This window comes from Bison bison, unplaced genomic scaffold, assembly GCF_000754665.1.
Source record: "Bison bison bison isolate TAMUID 2011002044 unplaced genomic scaffold, Bison_UMD1.0 scf7180017864254, whole genome shotgun sequence".
NCBI lineage: Eukaryota > Metazoa > Chordata > Mammalia > Artiodactyla > Bovidae > Bison > Bison bison.
In genome coordinates, this window is record NW_011494826.1 from 3,591,311 (window position 1) to 3,614,740 (window position 23,430).

General features: G+C 41.6%; 1 protein-coding gene across 1 annotated transcript in view; it reads right to left on the reverse strand.

Annotated features, from left to right (window-relative positions):
• DAAM1 (dishevelled associated activator of morphogenesis 1) overlaps positions 1 to 17,160 on the reverse strand; it is a 184,419-nt gene extending 167,259 nt beyond the window's left edge. Inside the window, exon 1 of the mRNA XM_010847767.1 lies at positions 17,035 to 17,160. The gene's annotated coding sequence lies outside the window, so the exon portion shown is untranslated. The remainder of the gene's footprint in view (positions 1 to 17,034) is intronic.
• Positions 17,161 to 23,430: the final 6,270 nt, after the last annotated feature.

A 23,430-nucleotide genomic window follows, 5' to 3' on the forward strand; every position in this document is an offset into this window, starting at 1 on the left:
TAAAACAATATTAAGTGTTGCAGTTTTTAAAATAGAATATTCCAACGGTTAGGATTTAAAATATATATCACCTTCTTTGAGGCAACAGGACACACCTCTGGAGAGCCTACAGATATGAAATAACTAGCGAAGTCCTATTATAGAAAAGCAATTATTTCGTGATCAGCACAATTTTAATAATCTGGTTATTTTCCAAAACTCAAAACTGAAACATCTTCCTCCTTAAAAAAAATTTTTTTTCTTTTATGGAAGCTAAATTCTATTGAACAAAAAACACTTGGGCTAAAGGACTACTAAATAAATCTAAGTATCACTTAGTGCATCTGTATGTGATATATTTTTCACAAGAATTTAAACACTAATTCACTGAGTATGTAACTCTTAGACTCCTCTCAATAATAAGAATTTGAAAAACCTAACATACTTGCTTTACTCTCAGATATATCTCTAAATACCTGTACACACATGGACAGTAAACCATAACGGATGCATTCTGTTTACCAACTGAGCTTTTACCAAATAGTTTACATTCTAGTAAACAACATGTATGCATTCTTCTTACCAAATGAGCTTTTCTACCTCTAGGGACAAGAGAGGTCCATGGTATTGATTATTTTCATCTTAACTAACTTAAAGGAAACAGGGGAAATAAAGGTATTTTGCCATGAGGTCCAGACTGTAGAAAATGCTATAGGACAAATAATCCAGTTCTCCTCACAAGTAAACTGCAAGGAAAAATACTACATGAGATTTAAAGAGGCTTACGGGACATTTTTTTTTTAAATTGCAGTGTATGAACCTTACTGGAATCCTGAGTTCAATAAACTTTTTAAAAAGTTAACAGTAAATTTGAAAACTGATGAAATGTTTTGTAACTTTAAAGGTATAATACAAATTATTTTAGATACAATAAGAGATTTTAGTTATGTTTTTAAAAGAGAGTCCTGGTTTTTTTACATAAACTAAATATTAAAATATTTACAGATGAGATTATAAAATGTCTAGAATTTACTTTAAAATAATCCCAGAGTTGATAAAAAGTAATTGGAGGTAGAAAGATTAAACAGAACTGATAACTGATGTAACAGCTCCATATAAGTATACCTATAATATACAGGTTTAATATATTAAACCTATATTAATCATTCTTTGCATTTGGATTTTTGTGTAGGAAATTTTAATAACAAAATTTTTTTGATTGTCATTTTCATTCTACTTGAAACAAGAAAAGTAGTAATGGAAAGCAATAGGTTTGTGGGGGAGATATTTTTAAAAGATGGGGTAGGTGGGAGGGGGGCAGTGGGAGAGGTCCTAAAGCATACCTTGTGAAATATCATTCATTTTGGGATTTTGGATTTTTCACCTTAATAATCATCAGCAATATACTGGCATAATTTCTGTTATCCAGTATGAAAAGCAGAACTTGAAATGATGCCCCATAATCTTTAGAGAGTGAGTGGAACCTATGAAAATGATGAGCTATCAATCCTATGATTATGTTACATTATATGGTCAAAGAGAGATTATATTGGGTGGGCCTGACCAATTCAGGTGAGACCATAAAATCATCCCTTTCTCTGGCTGATGGCAGAAAAGAAGTGACCTAGAAGAAGAAACTAAATATCCTCTTGTGAACTTCCGATGTAGGCCATGGAAATGTAGGTCTCTAGCTAGGAGCTAAAAGCAGGAAGTTCCTGGCCAGCAGTTAGTTTTCAGTCCTTATGTGCTTATGACTCTTTGTGACCCCACGGACTGTAGCCCTCCATGCTCCTCTGTCCATGGGTTTCTCCAGGCAAGAACACTGGAGTGGGTTGCCATTTCCTACTCCAGGGGATCTTCCTGACCCAGGGAGTGAACCTGCATCTCCTGTGTCTCCTGCACTGGCAGGCAGATTCTTTACCACTAGCGCCTCCTGGGAAGCCCTCAGTCCCACAGACACAAGGTAATAACTTCTGCATCCTGAATATTCATTAGGACTGATGTTGAAGCTGAAGCTCCAATACTTTGGCCACCTCCAATACAAAAAGCCCACTCATTGGAAAAGACCCTGATACTGGGAAAGACTGATGGCAAGAGGAGAAGGGGTGGCAGAGGATAAGATGGTTGTATGTCATCACTGACTCAATGAACATGAGTTTGAGCAAATTCTGGAAGATAGTGAAAGACAGGGAAGCCTGGCATGCTGCAGTTCATGGGGTCTCAAAGATTCAGACATGACTTAGCAACTGACCAACAACAACTACCACCAGACAGCTTGGAGGAATCCCGAGCCCCAGATGAGAACTGTGGCTTTGGCTGACACATTAGTTTTAGCCTGATGAGACTGCGAGCAGAGAATCCTGGCCACAGCATGCCTAGACTTCTGAGCTGGTGGGGTTTTAAGCTGCTAAATTTGTGGTAGTTCATTATGCAGCAATAAAACTAATGTGTCTGGAAAACCATCGTATATCCAAATAGAACCTAAGTCTACCTCTACACGAGTTTTTGATCCCAATGGCATCAAATGAGTACCTCAACATTCAGCAATTTAACTTTTAATGCAGTGGTTCTGAAATGATCATGAATCCAAATTTGAGAAACCCTGAGTTACATAATCTGTTATAAATGAAATATTCCTTTCCAACATACACAGTATTACAGACAAGATTATATACTTGAGTACTTTTTACAGTGTGACAGCTTCTATAGCAGAAACATTCTGCAAAATAATGGAACAGAACAAGTTTAAAGCAAACTGCAACTAAGCCAAAATCTTAGCTTATCATCACACAGGTATAAAATTTTGCAAACCTGTCTAACCCTTCATGCCCTAGCTCACAATTAAGAGGGATGAGAAAAATATGAGCCATATTTCATTACAAAAAAATGTCATTGTAACAAAGTTTCCCACGGTTCAGGTGGTCCTGAGGAATGATCACAGTTCTTCTTTGTCCATGTTATCTATTTAGAGAAAAAATTAAGGTGTACATGAAGAGAGAGAAAAGTAAGGCCAAGATATCATCCTCAAGGTCTAAATTCTAAGGTTTTACTTAGTCTGATTCTTTTTAGTCTTTTTTTTAATATATAAAAGCTTTATTTTGATATAATTCACACCATAAAATTCATTCATTTAAAGAGTTTAGAGGGTTTTTGTATAATTATAAACTGTGTAACCATTATAAATAATTTTAGAACATTTTCATCAACCCTAAAAAAAATAAAAAGCTGTATTCTGCCTTTTTTTTAACTGCCATTCTTTCTTTAATATCATGTCATGCTAACAAATTTTTTTCTAATACAAAGCATGGCCATCTGAGACTCAAAATTGGCATTTAGGAGAGAAAAGAGCTGAGGATAAAAGATTGGATCTGCAGGAATAACATACTGGAAAAACTGATTTGAGATTGTAGAGCATTGCTTCCTATAACTGATGCTGGTTACATTCCTTTGAAAATGTGGACATGATCCAAATAAGCAAAACATGAAATTACTTGCCAGTGGAAGCAAAGAATCTTTCATTGGGGAGAGTCTTCACCTATTGCACAATGTAATTTTTTTTATTTCAGAAGCTGAAGATAGAGGATAATCTGAGCTTTATTTAGTAAAACAAGAGTTCTGCATTCCAAAGGGGGAAAGCTGGGATATAAAACAGCATTTTGATATGTTCACATCCAGTATCAAAACATTCTTTACCTGCCAAATGAATAAACAAATGATGCTTTAAGGGGACACTTCCATAGCTTATGAGATAGGCCATACAAGGCTCAGGTACAATATTTTCTCCTTAAACTTATTCACTTGCCTCTGCTATGCTAGATAGATATTTGGATCTAATCTGATTATTCTAAGTAAAATGCAAGTAAAATGAGCCATTTTACTGTATTTCCCACCTCTGATAGTTTACAATGCAGGACTTTAAAGTCCTGAATGATGGCCCATGGCATAAGCCGAGGAAGGAAACCTGCAGCAAACAAATTTGCCTCAATTTTATGAAACCAGAGACGAGTCTGACAGGAACCTGAGTTTAACTTTGCTGTGAAATATCTAGATGCCGTCTGGAATCTAGATTTTTCTAGAACAGAGGCTAATCAGAGCTTTTACTCCCACCCAGTTTATCCAAGGGCACTCATGGTATTGGCCATTGGGTCCTTTTTGTCTCCTTTGCTTTAAAAAAAAAAAAAAAAAAGATTAACATGCATATTCAATCACCCCAAGGAAGCATCTTGAAAAGGAGAGAATAACTTTCACAAGTTATCTCAGTACAGTCTACCAAAATATAAAAAACTCGAATTCAGTTCACTTTAGTCGCTCAGTTGTGTCCAACTCTTTGCGACCCCATAAATCCCAGCACGCCAGGCCTCCCTGTCCATCACTCACTCCTGGAGTTCACCCAAACTCTTGTGCATAGAGTGATACCATCCAGCCAACTCATCCTCTGTCGTCTGCTTCTCCTCCTGCCCCCAATCCCTCCCAGCATCAAGGTCTTTTCCAATGAGTCAACTCTTCGCATCAGGTGGCCAAAGTATTGGAGTTTCAGCTTCAGCATCAGTCCTTCCAATGAACACCCAGGACTGATCTCCTTTAGGATGGACTGGTTGGATCTCTTTGCAGTCCAAGGGACTCTCTAGAGTCTTCTCCAACACCACACTTCAAAAGCATCAATTCTTCTGCGTTCAGCTTTCTTCACAGTCCAACTCTCACATCCATACATGATCACAGGAAAAACCATAGCCTTGACTAGACAGAGCTTTGTTGGCAAAGTAATATCTCTGATTTTTAATATGCTATCTAGGTTGGTCATAACTTTCCTTCCAAGGAGTAAGCGTCTTTTAATGTCATGGCTGCAATCACCATCTGCAGTGATTTTGGAGCCCAAAAAAATAAAGTCTAACACTGTTTCCACTGTTTGGCCATCTATTTCCCATGAAGTGATGGGACCAGATGCCATGATCTTCGTTTTCTGAATGTTGAGTTTTAAGCCAACTTTTTGACTCTCCTCTTTCACTTTCATTAGGTTCCATGTATTAGGTAATGCACACTATACCACACATAAAAGACTTATCCTTTTCATAAATTCAAAGTTGTGGAAAACAAAATATTCATATCAAAACAGATACAAACAAAAAAATGAAAAAAGAGCAGTGCATTTAACCACCCAGCCATCCAGGCCAGCACACCTTTGCAACTATAACCACATTTCCCAAACACAAGGATCTTGTGTTCCTAGCAGTTTTCAGTCCTGGCTAAATATCAGAATTACCATGGGAGCTTTAAGAATCCTGAAGATTGGGCCCAAATCCTAAATTTACTGAATGAGAATCCCTGGGCATCTCATTTAAAAAAAAAAAAAAATACATTTTTAAAGGTTACATTCCATTTACAGTTATTACAAAATACTGGCTATATTCCCCATGTTGTACACACATCCTTGCAGCCTGTCTTATACCCAATAGTTTGTACCTAATACCGACCCACCTTTATATTGCCCCTCTATCCCTCTCCCCACTGGTGATCACTTGTTTTCTACGAGTCTTGCTTCTTTTTTGTTATATTTAGTAGTTGTATTTTTTACAGTCCACAAGTAAGTGATATGATAGAATATATTTCTCTGACTTATTTGACTTAGCATATTACTGTCTTCCAAGTCATCCATGTTGCTGCAAATGGCAAGTTCTTTTTTATAGTTAAGTAGTATTCCATTATATATATACACATCTTCTTTATCCGTGTCCAGCTGTTATTGGACACTTAGGTAGCTTCTCTATACTGGCAGTCCTAAACAATGCTGCTACAAACACTGGGGTACGTGTATCTTTTCAAATGAGTGTTTTTGATTTTTTCAGATATATACCCAGGGGTGGAATTTCTGGGTCATATAGTACTTCTCTTTGTTTTTTTCAGAAACTTCCATACAGTTTTCCACAGTGGCTGCATCAAGTCACATTCCCACTAACAGTGTACGAGAGTTCCTTTTTCTCCATATCCTCACCAACATTTGTTTTTGTGGTCTTTTGATGACAGCCATTCTGAAGGATGAGAGGTGATACCAAGGCATTTCTTTAAACCACCATGGAGAATTATGATTCCCAACCAGGATACAGAACCAACAGTGTTTAGGAAGAGGCATGGATCCCTTTAGAAGTCCCGCCTACCCCTCTAAGAAGAGACTTGATGGTTTATGTTTTAACTGAAACTGTGTGCTTCCCTAAGCATTATCGCTGGATTAGTTGCTCAAGGACTGAGCTTGGATTGGTTAATTAAAACTTCACAACACTCTCCCTCTGTACACTGAAACTTGGCCAATGTTTTTCTGGGAGGCAAGGCAAGTTTAAGTGTTGCCAAAGCCCGTTTTTGAGTCAAGTTTTACAAACATTCTTTTTTGAGGGAGAGGGAAAAAAGAGGGGTGGGGGACATCAGTCTGCTGCTAGTTCCTTTCAGAGCTCTTCCCTGACTGCTGATTTGAGATAAACTGTTATTTTTTAAAAGCTTTATTTTTTTTTAAAGCATCTTGGTCTTTGACTTTTTCTTTCCCCAAAGCCTCATCATCTTCATCCACAGATCACTTTACTGATCCACCAACACAAGCTATGTATTACAGAGTTGTTTGCGCACTAGTTCTTGGGGGCTTGCCCTGACCCAGCATCAGTGCCTCAGAGCCCCCTGTTGTAACCAAGGACATGTCCTTAAACTATGGCTGGCCTCCCAGGCAGTGGTCATGGAAGAATGAAGAAGCGACCTCAAAGGGTCTGATTTACTGACCTTTTTACCCTGTTCTAACCAACTACCCCCACTCCTGGAAAAAAAAAAAAAAAAACAGCACGGTAGCTCAGTTTCCCAGATGAATTCTGATTTATCCTTAAATATCCAAGCCTGGTCCAATGTTTAAAATTCCCAGGCCATCCAAAATCTGCCAACTGACTCTCAACCGGACCCAGTTTTGCTCCCCAGGGTACATTTGACAACATCTGAAGACATTTTTGGTGTCATAACTGCGGGAAAAGTTGCTACTAGTGAGTAGAGGCCCAGGACACTAATGAACATCCTGCACACACAGTACAGCCCCCAACAACAAAGAAGGATCCTGCCTAAAATGCCAATAGTGCTGAGATTAAGCGGAGAAGACAATGGCAGCCCATTCCAGTACTCTTGCCTGGAAAATCCCATGGATGGAGGAGCCTGGTAGGCTGCAGTCCATGGGGTCGCTAAGAGTCAGACACGACTGAGCGACTTCACTTTCACTTTTCACTTTCATGCACTGGAGAAGGAAATGGCAACCCACTCCAGTGTTCTTGCCTGGAGAATCCCAGGGACGGGGTAGTCTGGTGGGCTGCCGTCTATGGGGTCGAACAGAGTCGGACACGACTGAAGCGACTTAGAAGCAGCAACAGCAGCAGCTGAGATAAGAAACCCTGGATTGGGTCATTTGCCAGCCCACAGAGCCTCTTACTGCAATTTAATTTGGTTTAAAATGGGGATTGAAAACTCAAACGCCTTCAGGGTCCAAGGAGGTTAAAAAGTATCACATGAACCAGAGTGGTCGTATATGAGGCACTAGGGTTCAGTGAGGCCAGTGACAATCAGAATATAAATGTTAACTAAAGTTATTCCATTTTTAAAAATGACGTTGTGCTGGCCAAATAAAATATGACTGTTGGCTGCATCCATCCTGTGTGCCAATGGTGGTAATCAAATTCTAGTTCAAAGAGATGATCGACTTAAAGAGAACTTGATGGTCACTCAAAGACACCACAGTCTTGCCTCATCCCTTATTATGGAATTTCCTAAGCCCCCAGCCTGGGGAAGACTAGAGGCTGCTCAGTTAAGGAGATTAGACTAGAGATCAGACCTCGAGGGTTTAGCTTCCAGCCAAGAAGAGGGTTTCAGAAACATTGCGCTGAGGACAGGGACTAAGGTTGGAAACTCTGAAAGTAAGAAAACAGAGGTCCCCCTCGCTGATCTCCATTCTAGGGGAACCCAATGGACATTATATCAACATCACACAACACCATGTGAGGTCATTATGTTAGGATGAATTCGTTCTCATAAAATTTTAGAATTTTCGCATTGTTTCACAGGTGAGGAAATAGAGGCCCAGGAAAGTTTAAAGGAACTACCAAGATTACCCAAAACTGAACCTAAAATCAAATGGTGTTTCTTTTTCCTCTGTGCAATTGCCAAGCAGCAACCAAAAGAAGAAGAGATTTCATTCAAGGTGTCAAACGTGTTTCTAAACTCGCAACCAACATAAAGAAGTTAGACATAGGTGTTACACTTTCTCAGCATCATCTCCTTTCCCTATTAGAAAAATCATTAATCCTTTCGCCCACAAGCCATCATTTTAATATCTCTTTTCCCCGTAATGGAAGTATTTAAAGCAGGTTAAATCATTCCAGCCCTCCTTTCAGATCAAATTGGAGAGAGGACAGCCAAGTCAGCAATTCGAGCACAAGAAGGAAGCCCCAGTCTCAACAACCCCGTGCGGATGCGTGCTTTCTGCTGGAGGAATTCCTGACCTGAGGAGACAGTATAAACAAAGGCAATCCAGAGGGAAACAAATGATAAGATAAGTGAAGCCCAATAACTCCCTCTATCCTCCCTTCCACCTACTTCCCCCAACTTGTTCCATCAGAAAAACAATCTGAGCTTGGGAGAATTACAACATAAGCCATCTCTTCTCTGCTGCCACACATCTCTTCTCTGCTGCCACACATCTCTTCTCTGCTCCTACTTAATTCTAAGTAGGAGGTTAAGGGGCAAGGCCCTTTATAAGGTCGGTGAATGTGTCTCCCCTGGTATGGAACCTGGCCACAGAGGATCACGGTCTCCCTTAGCCCACAGGGAAGCTGTGAGAGAAAAACCGGCAAAGAAGTAGGTCACTGGTCCTTCAGACTCAAATTACAATCCAAGGAGTATAGTAGAAAAAGGTGGCGTATGGAAGAAAGGTAGCTTCAGTCACAGTCTGTAAAGAAACTGGGTCAAACTAAAAAAAAAAAAAAAATACATGCACACACACATATATTCCTTAGCAGAAACTAAGAAAATGTGAACCAAGGCAGCCTCGTGCCTCCTCAATGAATGTCAAGCCCTAAATGGGTCATAGAGGTTTTCTGCTGCTGCTGCTAAGTCACTTCAGTCGTGTCTGACTTGGTGTGACCCCATAGATGGCAGCCCACCAGGCTCCCCTGTCCCTGGGATTCTCCAGGCAAGAACACTGGACCAATCCAATTTCTACTCTTGATTTTAAAATACAAAAATATAATAAAAGGCCTTTGATTCAACATTCTGAGGATACAATGCAGCCTTAGCTACTGGCCTCAATTCCAGCAACATTCATTCCAGACTCTCTCTGACTTTAAGTCTGAATGACCACTGAGTGCTGAGCAGGGAAAGGAGCACCTCTAAGGCAAACAAGGTTGCCACACACAGATGGAACGGGGGCAGAAATGTTGTTGTTTCTTTTCCCACCATCATCCTAAATCAAACAGCCACCACTAATACAGAGTAACTGTAGCAGCATTTATTTTTTAATTCCTAAATCCTTTACCTTGACCCAAACCATATATTACATTTTCTATATCCACCATTTCACTAACTTTCAAGAATCAGAGAATGCACCAATGACCTCTAAATGGTCTAATTTGTCCATTTCATTTCCTTTTTACAATAAGTTTTGTAGTAAATTCTCAAGATTTAGAAGAGTCCCTAGTCTAACCCTTTGTCACAGAACTAGGTACTAAATTAACTTGTGTCTAGACATCTCACTGCTCAGTTTTACCAAAACTCTATGCAACAAATATAAATTTGAGCCTAGACGCATGTGAACAATCTAGTTCACCAGGTGAATGATTCTGGCCATGATCCTTCACTCTTCTTCCAGGGTACAAATCTGCAAAAGCTTTATGGGAGAAGAGCGAAGCCCAGAAAGGGCACCAAAGCACGCACTAATGACTGCGGTCACACCCCTAAGAAAGGGAAAAGATGATGGCTGTGTTTTAGGAAGCTGCCCCTATTCCTGACCCACTCTTCACAGGAGGACACCTGTCAGCAGCAGAAACATAGTTCCTTGGCAAATTGCCAGTGAAGCCCTGCCTCTAACTTATGGGGTCTGAAAAACACTAAAACCCTCATCAGTTCATTTTCTAATATGGGACCATCATCGCCCTTAGTGATGAGGGCTATATGCTGATATATCCACAGGGTCTATCCACTGTCTAGTCTCCTTTGTGACCAGGAGCACAAAGAATTAAAAAAAAAAAAGTTCCTAGGATTACAGGTGCAGTTGGTGGCTCCAAGAACAGGCAAAACTAACTCATGCCCTTGACATGGCTTGTACATCACTAACAAAATGAGCTTAGCCAGTAAGCCGGAATATGAGAACTTATCTCAAAAAACAGAAGATGGGCATCTGCATTGCCCAGATAATACCCAAAGCTCAGATCTAGACTATCTACACTTGGAAATCTAAATTCAGACACTCCATCAGATGGGCAATGTTTGCCAATCATACAGCAGGTTTGTTTCCTACCACTGCCCTCCCCCACCGCCCCAGAAATAAAGATGACAAAGACCAGTTTAATAGGTAACCCTAATTGTGTGCCCAGCAGAAACGGGAACCTTCAACTCTGATCCTGGTGCAATTTATGGAACAGAAAGAGCTCGGGCTATTAGTAAAGGTGAATGACATACTTAGGAAACCTAACAAGGTGAATTTTAAAAATTCTTCTGAAATTAATGTCTGTTGAATGAATATTATGTTTGAGCAGCTTAAGGGCTAACAAGCCTTTTGTTTTCATTTTCCTTTCCTGGCAATATGCTGTTAGGGCCTAACTTCCCTATTATTTCCCTAAATGACACAATTTGTATTTTATTCAATAGTCTTCATTAAATATTGTCAACGTGGCAAAATATCCAGTGTTAAGCCAGAAGTAAGAGATCTATTGTAAGTCAGGAAATCACACCAACATTGGAAATTGAACTTACTTCCCTAGTTTTTCCACATTTAATTCACAATAGTGGCTATGGTTTAAAAGAACTGCAATTGTATATTTGGCACCAAATTTGCTCCACTGTAAAAATAAGCCTCTTTTCTAAGGTGAGGGTTCGGAAAAAGGCTTAATATCTAAGCATGTGTGCTAAGTTGCTTCAGTTGTGCCTGACTCTGTGACCCCATGGGCAGTAGTCCGCCAGGCTCCTCTGTCCATGGGATTCTCCAGGCAAGAATACTGGACTGGGTTGCCATGCCCTCCAGGGGATCTTCCTGACCCAGGGATTGAACCCACGTCTCTTATGTCTCCTGCACTAGCAAGCAGGTTCTTTACCACTAGCACCACCCAGGAAACCCATCTAAGGATAACCAACATTAGATGACATGTTTGACTACTGCTCAAGTTTTCATTATTTTCTTTTCAAAAGAGCTTTCACCATAAATATTAAAAGACAACAGGGAGTTGGGAAGCTAAGAAATTATGGGAGTCTTAAATCTCAAAACAGGTTTCTATGGCCCTGCTCTGAGTGAGAAGGGCTTTCTTCAGATAAAAGATTCAACCCACTGAAAAGTTATCTCAGGTAACAAGAGGGTTTAACGCACATAGATTCAGAGATGGCAGGTAAAAGCATTTCCTTTTTCAAGTAATTTGCCAATCATTCACAAAGCAAAAAGGAGAGAGTTCAAAAATTCTTATCATTCAAATACACAAATGCAACATTCCTAATCTCATGTAACATTTTTTGTTCCAGAAAATCAGACTCTAAGAAACTTTTAAGTCAATAGGCAGTTTTAGTCTCAATCGACCTTATTTACTGTCATTGACCCCCGCACTGTTTCTAAATCAAAAGACACAAAGGAAGTTGTGACTCCTCCTACTCAGTGGAGAGAAAACCGGAGGCAAGGCAATAATGTGTGTGCGAGTGTGCGTGCAAGGGGGGAGGGGTGGAGGTAAAGAATTAGAAGCCTGGGTCCCTAATCGGGTCTGGCAGTTACTAGCTGTGTGAGTTCAGTGAGTTTGTGAACTTCTTCATGCCTCAGTTTCCTCAACTATAACACGGTGATAACAGTACCTACCCACTACAGCTGTGAAAGAGGCCATGGTAAAGCTCAAGAAAAGTATTAGGAAAGGCCTGACCCCAGCTTAGCACCTCACATTGCTTGACTGTTAGTATCACATTAGCTGTGACTATTTTTGGCTGTGTGGTCAGGCTGAGGGCTCTTAAGGAGGAAGGTGCCACGGATGGTTGTGAAAATGGAGAGCGAGGCAGGGAAGGCTTCCCAGAAGCTGGAACTGAGAGGGCAAGGAGAATTCAGATGCTCAGATGAGGGGAGCCATCATTGCAGAAAGTCATAGATGGGATAAAAGCCAGGAGTACTTAAACATCCACAGGGACAATAAGCTCACCAAGGCTGAGGGTGTATTTGGTGACCTCAGATTAATGGGCAGGGGTGGGGCAGGCTCTATGTGCTCGTTGGTATGCTCCTAGGATTTAATCAAATCATTTTTAGACATGTGTCCCGTGAATGCAAACTCATTCCAAAATGCTTATTTCTCTGTTTTTGGAACAGTGGAGATGCCAGAAAATACAAAGGTAAAAACTTTTTTTTTTTTTGCTGCGGAAATAGTCTGCTAGAGTGGAATGTAGGTCACCCAGATCCACTTGCATCTCATCTTCAACTGTCCCTCTTTCAGTGGGGCCACGGAGTAGCAGCTTGAAGGAAGGGAGAAGAGGGGCACTTCAGATCCATCCTTCAACTCCAATCTATCAACCCCTCAACCACTCCAAGCACATCATTCAAGAGAGGTATCCTTGGACAGCCAGCCCCAGCCTGCCCCACCAACCTACAGACACAGTCCTCCTTACAAGTTCTGAAATATTACCTATGCAGCAGTTGCCTCTAAACTGTGCTCTCAAATAGACCAAACTACTATGATCTGATGCTCTAAGTGTTTAAGATACATATACTCACTTAAAAGATTCCCTCCATTACCAAGTTGATACCAAAATAAGTGACAGGAGCCCACATTCCTTATCCAAAGGAAAAAAAACCACAAAAAAGAAGGACTTTTGTTTTGACTGGGGCCACCTATAGAGATTAAACAAGTTTGCTATCCTAAATGGGCAAAGTTGCTTTGTTTCCTGCAATACTAGAATAGACTTAACACTTAGAAATGCCAGGGGCATGATGCGAAGCCAGGGAGGGCCCCCACAGAAGTTACCACTTCTGTGATTATTTCCTGAACCAAACACCTAAGGATATCAATGGTACCAAGTTTTGTTGGAAAAGCTTGTTCCCCCTGATCCAACAGCTGTAAGTTTTTAAGTAATTTCACAGAAGACCTCAAGATTCTCAAGCCAAAGCCACTCTTTATACAATTCCCCAAATATTTACAAAATGAAACACTTTCAGTCTTAACTATGTTTTATTTGTAAACACCTTATTTGTTCTGATGACCACAGTATCAACAGTAAAAGCAGCCTTTTAAACAAAGTAGCTCAAATAAAACCACACACAGAGAGACACACCAATTCTTAACACCCAGAGGCGTGTCCACAAAGCAAGAAAGTCAGGATTCAAATTCCTTGGCACTTACTCACTGAGCTCCTATAAGCACCACCCAAGGACATGGCCCACTGCAACCTCTTTACTATCACATCTCCTCACTCATTTACACTTCTGAAAACCCACAGAATGCAAATTACTGGACCATAACTGAATGCTACAAATACTGGGCAAATGTCTTTACCCTGTTCTCCTCTCATATCAGCAGTCTGAATAACTTACCCTATTCATAGAATAACGCCACCCCAGATAAGCGAGCTATTGTCCACCTTTCTACCTAATGGTGCTTCTGGGGGGTCACTCATGGCCTAGTAGAAGTCTCTAGGTATCTTTGCCTTGGTCTCTCTCCCTATTCTCCTGTTGTACACCTCCTGGGAAAGTTATCTGGGCCAAGGACAGTACAACAGAGAGAAATTGAGAAATGTCTGATTTGGGGTAATAAGAAGTGTATTAAGAATTATGGGGGTGGGGGGTAGTCTGTGAGAGAATATATCCCAAAAGCAAACAGTTACAATTCAATTATTTCAAACACTTGGAAGGCCTTTTATGCCTCAAGTCACATGCTGCACAGGAGTTCTGGTTTACGCTGAGATGAAACTGCTTGACAGAAAACTAAGGACTGTTACAACTGGTGACAAAACTATCAGTGGGAAGAATATAGATCTTGGATCTCCAATCATGTTCTACAAATACTTATAAAACACCTGCCAATGGCCAAACACTGCTTTAATTGCTGGATAGGCAGGGATAGATTAGACAAAGACTCTGCTCTCAAAAGACCCTCTGAGTGGGAAAAACCCACAAACGGTGGGATTGTTAACAGCATTACAGGGAATCAAGAAGTGAGATAATTGAAGGCAATTGTAGTTTGTAGTGAAATATCAGTGCAGTGAAATTTCTGATACTCTTTCCTCATGGGGATGTAACCACCTACTTAAAACCAGATGATGAATGTCAACCGCCTGGCACACAGCATCCCCAAGCATTCACCTGCACGTGAATGCACATGCATTGATGCTAACAGATATACACATACCCCTTAATTGCAATATCTGTGATAATACACTACCGTATGAAATGAAAGCAGAAGGTAAGCAAAATGTATAGCTCAATTACTCTTAATGCAATTAAATTACCAATAACTGCATTCAACGAGAATCTAAAAAGTCAAAACCTAAACAATTCTACAATAAAAAGATAAATAGACATCCAGGTACTGGGATAATAGTAATAACAGTAGAACTAATATTATAAATACTAATATAGCTGCTTTGCCCACTTTGAAGGATTACCATGAGACCCAGGCTATTTTGCTATACAAGTAGGGCTCAGATATTAACCCGATGTCACAGTGTCAAAAGCTGGGCTTAAATTCTCATCTTCAGATTTCTCTGAAAAAAATAAAAGATGACGAACAACTCCTTCCTAGAGTCACAAGACTTTATACTGAAATCAACTTTAGGAAACACTCTATGCTGCTTTCCCCAGGTCAACAATGACTGAGGTCCCCAGAGGCAGAGGGTTCACCCCAGAATGGGGAAGCCAGTAATGCCAGAGCAGAACTCAGGCTTCCTAGATCCCAACCCTCTCAAGGATCTGAATCCTCTAGGCAGGCTTTTAGATTTCATTAGAAACACATGGGATAGCAGTGACTTCCAGAACTCAATTTCAGTCATTACTTGTCCCTAGAATTGCACTTAGGGCAAACTGAGGACCTTTACTGGTAGCCAGGGAGCTCTCTTCACGCATGACAGAGAACTCCCTCCTTGAGAAAGCTGTTCCCAACACTGTTACATATGTTATTAGGAAAATGAAGCAGCTAGAGTGAAAGAGTAAAGAGATCTTTTGGTTGTAATTTTCGGAGTCTGCCTTAGGACAAAGGCTCTTAACAGCTTTTTCTGGGGATGGAGCTGGAGAGACCACGTATGGGCTTGACAGAGGGAAAGGGGTCTAAAAATTGTATTCAAGCTATCTACAGGGAATAGAGAGAGCCCAGGACTGTGAAACCGGTGACCAGGAGAGAGCAGCTGGGCCCAGGGCGAGCATCTGACCACACCTACTGGCCACGCCCTCCCAGCTGCCCGCAGGGCCACGACGAATTGAAACAGCAGTGGGAGCAGTTAAGATTCCGACGGCAGGAGTCGCCATGGCAACAGGATTCGTCTTGCAGGCAAACTCCGCTTCAATTCACCAGGTCCTTCCCGAGCCTCGGGAAACTACTAGCTCAACGGGAGCAAAACGGTCATGGGTGGCATTTACTCTTAATGCTCTCCTTGAGCATCCTGGAGATGGGGGGCGAAGGGTGAGGGGCTCGGTAGTGAACGACGGTTGCAGTGTATTCGATTCCTGGGTCCACTAAAATATTTTATAGGCACGAGAGGCAGAATACCCCAATCGCAGGCTGAGAGCAACTTGAGAACAGAGCCTTTAGCAAAGGTTTGATGAATGAGTAAGAGAAAGGATAAGGGTGCTAGGGAAAGGAAGTCCAGAGGACTTTATTATATAGAGTTCTTGGGCTTCGCACACGTCTCCATGCGAATCACAAGCAGTTGGATTTTCATCACTAGCTGGGAAAACCGATTACCCAGCCCTTCTGTTCCACTGCGACTCGTATCGTTAGATTATTCAACTCTCCCCACCGCTTTACCACGGCCCAGGCAGCGCTCCGGGCAGACTCTTCGTCCTAGCTCAAGTGCTCCTGGTCGAGGGAGCCATCAGTGCAAGGGGCACCAAGGTGTGCCCTACCCAAAGGGACGGGGGGCTGGATCGCCCTGTGGCGCCTCGAACCCGGTCCGCAGGCTGCGCAGCCTCCCCTCGCCGCTGTCCGCAAACACCCCTCGCTCCTTCCGCAACGTGGGTTTCCCTCCTCTTTCTCGTTTGAGACCTTGAGCTTCCAACTTCGCCTAAATTACAGTCACCCCATCCCTTTCCAATGAGTCTTGAGGCGAGGGTACCCGGGATAGCGGGGGTTCTGCTGGGACGCGAACGAGTAAATGAGTCCCGCCTCTTCGGTTACCACTCTAACAAGCCTACCTCGGGATTCTCCCTTCCAGAGCCTCCCGGGCCAGCAACTCCCTACAGTAGCAGTGCCCGCAGCACCCAGCAGAGGCCAAGAGCCCCAGAGCCCCAGCGTGTCATCGGCAAGGCGGCGAGTGGTACCCTGCTGGCTCTCTTGGCATCCAAGCGCCTCAGAAAGAAAGAAGGGAGGCAACTCCGTCCTCGGGGAGCCTTCCCCCGGGCTCGCCTTGCTTTGAGCCGCGCTTGCAGCCATTTTCCCAAACCCAGCTTGGCAGCTGGGAGCTGTCTAGGTCCTGTTCCCACCCAGACCCAACCTGAAGGACGGGTTTAATATTTACCTACTGGCCCGGGAGCTCCGGGAAGGCAGCGGGAGGGCGCGCTGCGAACCCAGCACCGGGCCGCGAAGAAGCGCGCCCACCCCCGCGCCACCGCGCGGTGCCTCTTAATGAATGAGTGCGGAGGGCGACGCGGCACGTCCCCCTTACCTGAGCAGCCCCTGCATGCTGAAAAGGCGGCTCTGCGCTCCGGGTACAATGGGATCCGGTTAAACAGTTTCCTCCACAGCCGCTCGTAGGTTACCAACTCGCAGGTGACATCACCCTCTCCTCGCCTGATAGGATACAATGTGGCGCCCACTGCGCATGGACTCCCGGGCCGGGCCCGTGTACTCCTGGGAATCGTAGTTCACACTCCACAAGCAGAGCCTGGATAGCTACGCTCCTGAGGTTCTGGAAACTACACTTCCCAACAAACTCCGGACCCTCTTCGTCCCCGCCCCTATTCCCGCCCACTCCGGGACCCGCCCCCTCCCCGCCCTCCAGCCTTGCGGTAGTAGCGGTGGTCGCTCAGGAGCCGAGTTGCAGGCTGCGCGGGCAAGAGTTGGGGGGGGAAGCTCCCTGAGGTCGTGTCCTTTGACTTGACCTCCTCTAGGCCCCGTGCGGTCTCTGAGGGACCAGCGGGGTCCAGGCTACTGCACATCAGCCAGGCAACTCTGATCAACCCAGCTCTATTGGCCCCAGCTGGGAAGAGATTAAGCCTTTCACTGTCTTCCCTCTGCGCAGCAACTAATGAATAGGACACTCTGGTTTCTGGGTTAAATGCGGTCCTGGAATTCCCCAAGTCCCGGACGATGAAGGACGCTGACCCCGAAGGAAAGAAATCTCCTCGTGCCCCACTTGGTACAAATCACCTGCCTTCTCTTTCCTTCTCCCATTTAACGGAGTCAGGGTGACCAGCCAGAACTCGGGGAACAGCTTAGTCGGCTGAGCTGACAGAATAACGCAGGGTGTCAGTAATAAAAAAATGCAGTGTAACAGACTAGATAGTCGCCGCAGCCCTCCGTCAGGGAGGCTGCTGCTGCTGCAGAGATAATACTATCGCGCAGCCATGCTTTTGTTCTTCTCTGCAGCGACTTCCCGCTCTCATGGCTCTGAATTCACAGGAAGACAACATCCTTGCCTGAAGTTTTAATAAATAACACATATGTATACATGTACTCTTAAATGCACACACTTTCCCCTCAATTTATATACCATACTCTTCAAATTTTTGTACGACTTCAGCCAAACAACACATCATGCTGTTCAGGAATTACTGTGATATTAATAACCTATATGTTTAATTAAAAGTAAGCAAAAGGTATGTAGAATTCTGAACCTTCAGGAAATTTTTATTTTTAATATGTATTTTTTTCCATGGCACTTTACATTACTCAATGATCACCAAACGTTATGAAAAATTAACATTGAGAGCAAATCTCTAGGTGTCTTTTTAAATGAAAAAAAAAAAAATCAATACATCCAGTTATTCCAGTTGTAAAGGTAAATTGTAATGACATTCAATATCTTAGTCACATTTAAGGATTAGTGCACACCCCTGTTTCCACTAGCAGAATGTCTAGAAGACCACGGTTTGTGGGGAGAACAAAAAAAAAAATTCACAAAATTTCAAACAATTCTCTACCTAATTGTTGGTGAAAGTCTTATCACTCTTATTTTCTCATATCATTGTGCAAGAATAATGGGGTTCAAGAGAAAAATATTCATGGAACTAATTGAGAATCTCAGGAAAGAGAAATGTTTTGTTTTTCTGAGGGAGAGATTCTAGCACTAAATTTTGATTTTCTTTTAACAAGCCAATTTCTTACACCAGACACATTTTTCTCCAGTGAAGGAAGATGACTTTGAGTATTGCTCTCCTGTTCTGAGCTATTCCACCCATTCCAAATATTGTTTTAAATGGAACCTAGACAACACAAATGTTCCATTGGCCAACAGATCAAGAGTACAATCAATGATATTCTAGCTAATGGGTAGACTTAATGTATTGAAGTTCATTGTGGGGAAATATTCAGAAAGAAACTTGACCTGGGAGGATTCTTAAAGCTCTCCCAATCTTGTCACTGTGTAAAGCTTTTAGATGGAAATATAATCATTGAGCCTGAAATTTATTGAGTCAAACTGGATGTGGAGATTCTTTATAAGGCAAGACTTAGCCTTACAGATAAAAGTCTATTACAGTATTGAGATATACTCTGAGGAGTAACTCTACAGGGTAAATCACCCTTCAGCAGGTTCTCTTTGGTCTTCAGTAATGAAGGAGAGGATGAAGTCTGCCTGAAGAAAAAATTCCATTCTCTATAGCAATTAATATTATAGGGATGTGCTGTATTACATATATCATTTTTCTATGTAAAGGACATCATACACACTAGATTATAAGCACAGAAATGTGTGGATATACATGTGAGTTGCCCTTACTATTAAATAGATATAAATATAGATAATAAATACTGAAAGCAAGCCATTATGTTTGGAAGCATTTTGCTATGTGTGATGAATTTGAACTGATCCCTGCACACTATTTCATTGGTAACCAGGGGAAACAAAGATGGCTCTTCAGCATCAGAAATGCAATCTGTGGATCTGGAACCAGAGGAAGCTTAACAGCATCTATGCAGACAGAAAGGAAACCCACCCCCCGCCCCAACACACACACACACATTCACATAAACTCATTGTGTGTATTTCTTTCTAGATAAAATAGTCTCATCAGCCATCAGAAACACCCACTCTGTGTAGCTTAATTTATGCTCTCAAATGAGTTTTTTAAACTTTTTTCTTTTCTTTTTAAAGGACTGCTATTATTTCAGAATGATCTTATGAAAGGCTGCGTCTTGTCCAATAATCATTACCTATTAATTAAGAACCCACAGGACCACGGAGAATAGATTTAATTGACCATCTACAGAAGAAGGTAAGGGAAAGGCACCCTGGTATGTTTTGCTCATCATTCAGAATATTTTCTCTCAGTAATGGTTACAAGGTTTTATTCTAGATGCTGGGTTTTAGATAAGGGAGGAAGTGAGATATCAACAGAGAAAGAATTTGAAGTTTGTAGCCCTGCATGTGTTTTCACACAATAGCTTGGTGTTTTGCAACAATTGAGGTTGGGTACTAAGTCCAGGTTTGGGATCTTGCCATTTTGCCACTTTTGAGCTACGTGACTTTCTTTCATGTTGCTATTTTCTCTGAGTTTCAGTTTCCTTATTTTTCAAATGGAGCTAATGGTAAACTTACTTCACAACATTTTTTTTAGCGATTGGGTAAGACAGATAAAAACACTTTTCAAACTGAAAATAACTATACAAATGCCAGTTCTTGTTATTATTCGCAATTTTCTCCTGACGGTTATTTCAGAAATGTCAGCCCTAATTATGGAACAAGTTAATAAGAACCTAGTTAATTATTAGAAATTATACAGTGTGCACATATTATTTCAGTAATTTGCCAGTTGGCCAAATGTTCTTTGAGTAAAAAAATATGAAATCCACATTAAACAGTGCTAGCCCTCAGCTTGCTTTCTTATACACAGCTTGTCCTTACACAGCATCCAGCTAACTTCTGGATCCCAGGTCGTCTTCCCCGAACTTCCCAGCCAGGAGAAGCACTGCTGGAAGACCGAAGGTAGGAGGAAGGGAGAAGACAGGGTGTTTCGTTACCACCACAAAGTTGCACTTGGGTGATGTTTCTGGCAGCTGCAGCAGCATTTTCCACTTTGGACTGGTTCACCGTGGTTCCAGCTTCTTCCAGGTCACTGTGCCTTTGTTAATGCCATCTTCTCCAATTGTACCTCCAGCCTACTGGTGGGGGTAGCTTCCTGCTGTTGCTAATCTTGTTGCCTGTTTGTCTTCTCAGACCTTCTATCACCAGTGTGACCAATTCCCTGTACTGTATTATCCGTTTTAAATGTTTAGAATGGTTTTTGTTTTTGTGGTGGAACACAACTCATATACTCATGTCTTAGTTTAAGTTCTTTTAGAGGCAGGCAACAGAAACTTGCAAACAGGCCAGTTTGCAAAATAATGAAGGTATTAAGATGTATTCAAAGGATTGAACAACCAAGGCTCCACTGAAGAGCAGGAGCCAGACCAGCTCTGGGAACCCCAACAGTGGTGGTTTTGGACCTTCTTTCCAGAGCACTGCTCTAATAGCCCCCAGTCTCTGTGTCTCTTTGTTCCAGTTTTCAAATTGCTGAGAAAAACTGGTTGCCCTGTCTCAGAGCGACTGTCCCAGACTTAATTATCTACAGCAGTAATTCTTCAAGGAGGGCCCCAGATCTGCAGCATTAATGTCACCCGAGCACTTGTTAGAAATGCAAATACTAGTGCCCCACCCACAGATCTACTGGAAAAGAAACTGTAGGGCTGGGCCCCACAGTCTGTGTTTTGATACGTCCTCAAGCCTATTCTAACACTCAATGACAGTTTTCAAGCCATTTGTCTATAGCAAAGATTACAAGATCGTGTGGCTCAGATGTGATTACTCAGGACCTATCCCTGTGTGTCTGGGAGTCTTCCCAGAGAGGAAGCAGTGTTGTGAACTTGGCCGCCACCCCTAAGAGGCGTCAGGGGAAGCTGGTAAATCTGTCAAGATCTTAAGGGTAAATTTTGATTCTTCCTGAGGGAGAGGACTTTGTAGCATTCTGAACCAACTTAAATCAATTTATTCACTGCAGAGGCATTTGAAAAAGATTCGTTTCACTCTGAGAATTCAGAAAAGCTGAAAAACCAGCACTGGGGCAGGACAAGGGGGATGGAATCTTATAAAAAATCTAAGAATACTAACAATAACGTCAGACCACAGTAACAGAAGATATGAAAATAGTTCCAGTAACTCAAATTCTCTCCACTGCAGTCTCATCTGAACAGTTCCTGGGAATTCAGAAGCAAAAACTGTTTGACTCTCTTAGCTGCAATCCCGTATCACCTTCTTTATAACTGGTTTACCCTTAGTTCATCTATGAGACCTACACTTTTCAATTCTGTACCACTGGCCCCATGTGGCTATTTAAATTTATATTAATTAAAATTAAATAAAATGTAAGCCATCAGTTCCTCAGTCACAATAGTCACATTTCAAGCAATGAAGTCACACATGGCTAATGGATATCATATTGGACTCTTCGGAAACAGAGCATTCTCATCATTTCAAAAAGTCCTATTGGACGCCACTGCCCTAGACTTTTACCTCACGAATTTTCAGATCATGCTGAAATCTACCCTTCCCCCCATCTTTTCCAGGTCAAATTCCAGGCAGAAAGAATGAAAAAGTGAAAGAGAAGGGGAAAAAAATCTGATTGTTCCAGTTCACCATTATAAATCGCATCATAGTATATATCACTGCCCACCATGAAAAAGGCATTTGGCAGAACAGAAAAATGGCCAAAAATCTTGAAGAGGCATGACACACAACTGCCCCCTTCCCAACATCCAAATGGTCAATAAACATATGAAAAGCTACTCAAATTAATTACCCACCAGGGAAATATAAAGACCACAATGGGGATGCTACTGCAGATTCATCAGATTGGTTAAAATTAAAAGCACTAATTATATTAAGGATTGGCAAAGATGAGAAGCAACTTAAATCTCACGTAGCCAGTGAAAGTATAAATTTGTATAACTGCTTTGAAAAACTCTTTGTTAGTAATCACCAAGAGTGAACACTCACATACTTGATATAGCCCAGCAATCCACTCCTAGAAATATACCCAACAGAATTGCTTATATACATACGTTCATAACAAGACACATATTTCAATATTCACAGCAATGCTATTCAGCCCATGGTTGCTATGCAATGTTTGGGATATACTTATATTAAAAATATTCTTCATTGTTTGCCTGAAATTCAAATTTAACTGAGAGTTCTGCATTTTTATTTACCAAATCTGGCAATCCCATTGTATAATCTCAAACTGGAAACAGCACAATTGTTCACCAAATGTAGAATGCATAGATACATCGTGGCACAGACACATAATTAATGCTATGTAACCGGAGTCAGCAAACTTTTTGTGTAAATGACTACATAGTAAATACTTTTCAGGCTCTGTGGGCTATATGATCTCTGTTACAACTACCCAACTCTGCCACTGTAGCTTGACAGCGGCCATAGATGTAAATTGAAGAGCACGGCTGTATTTCAATAAAACTTTATTGACAACCACAGTCAGCTGGCCTGTAAGAAATAGTTTTACAGGCTCTCCAGAAATGATAGTGAATGAGTCCTGTCTCCATGTAAGAATATGAATGAACCTCACAAAATTAACACTGAGTCAAAGAGCATATACTGTATGATTACATTTACATAAAATTCAAAAACAGGTACAACTAAGAGTGGTATGAGAGACGAAATAGTAGTATCTTCAGGAGATAGTAAGAGGAAAGAGTATGAAGAAAGTCTCTGGGATGTTCAAAATTTTTCTGAGTTATACGAGTATTTCACTTTGTGAAAATTCACCATACTGTATACTTACAATTTGTGTGTGTTTGTATATGTGCATTATATGAAAATAAAATATTAATACTTATATAAATT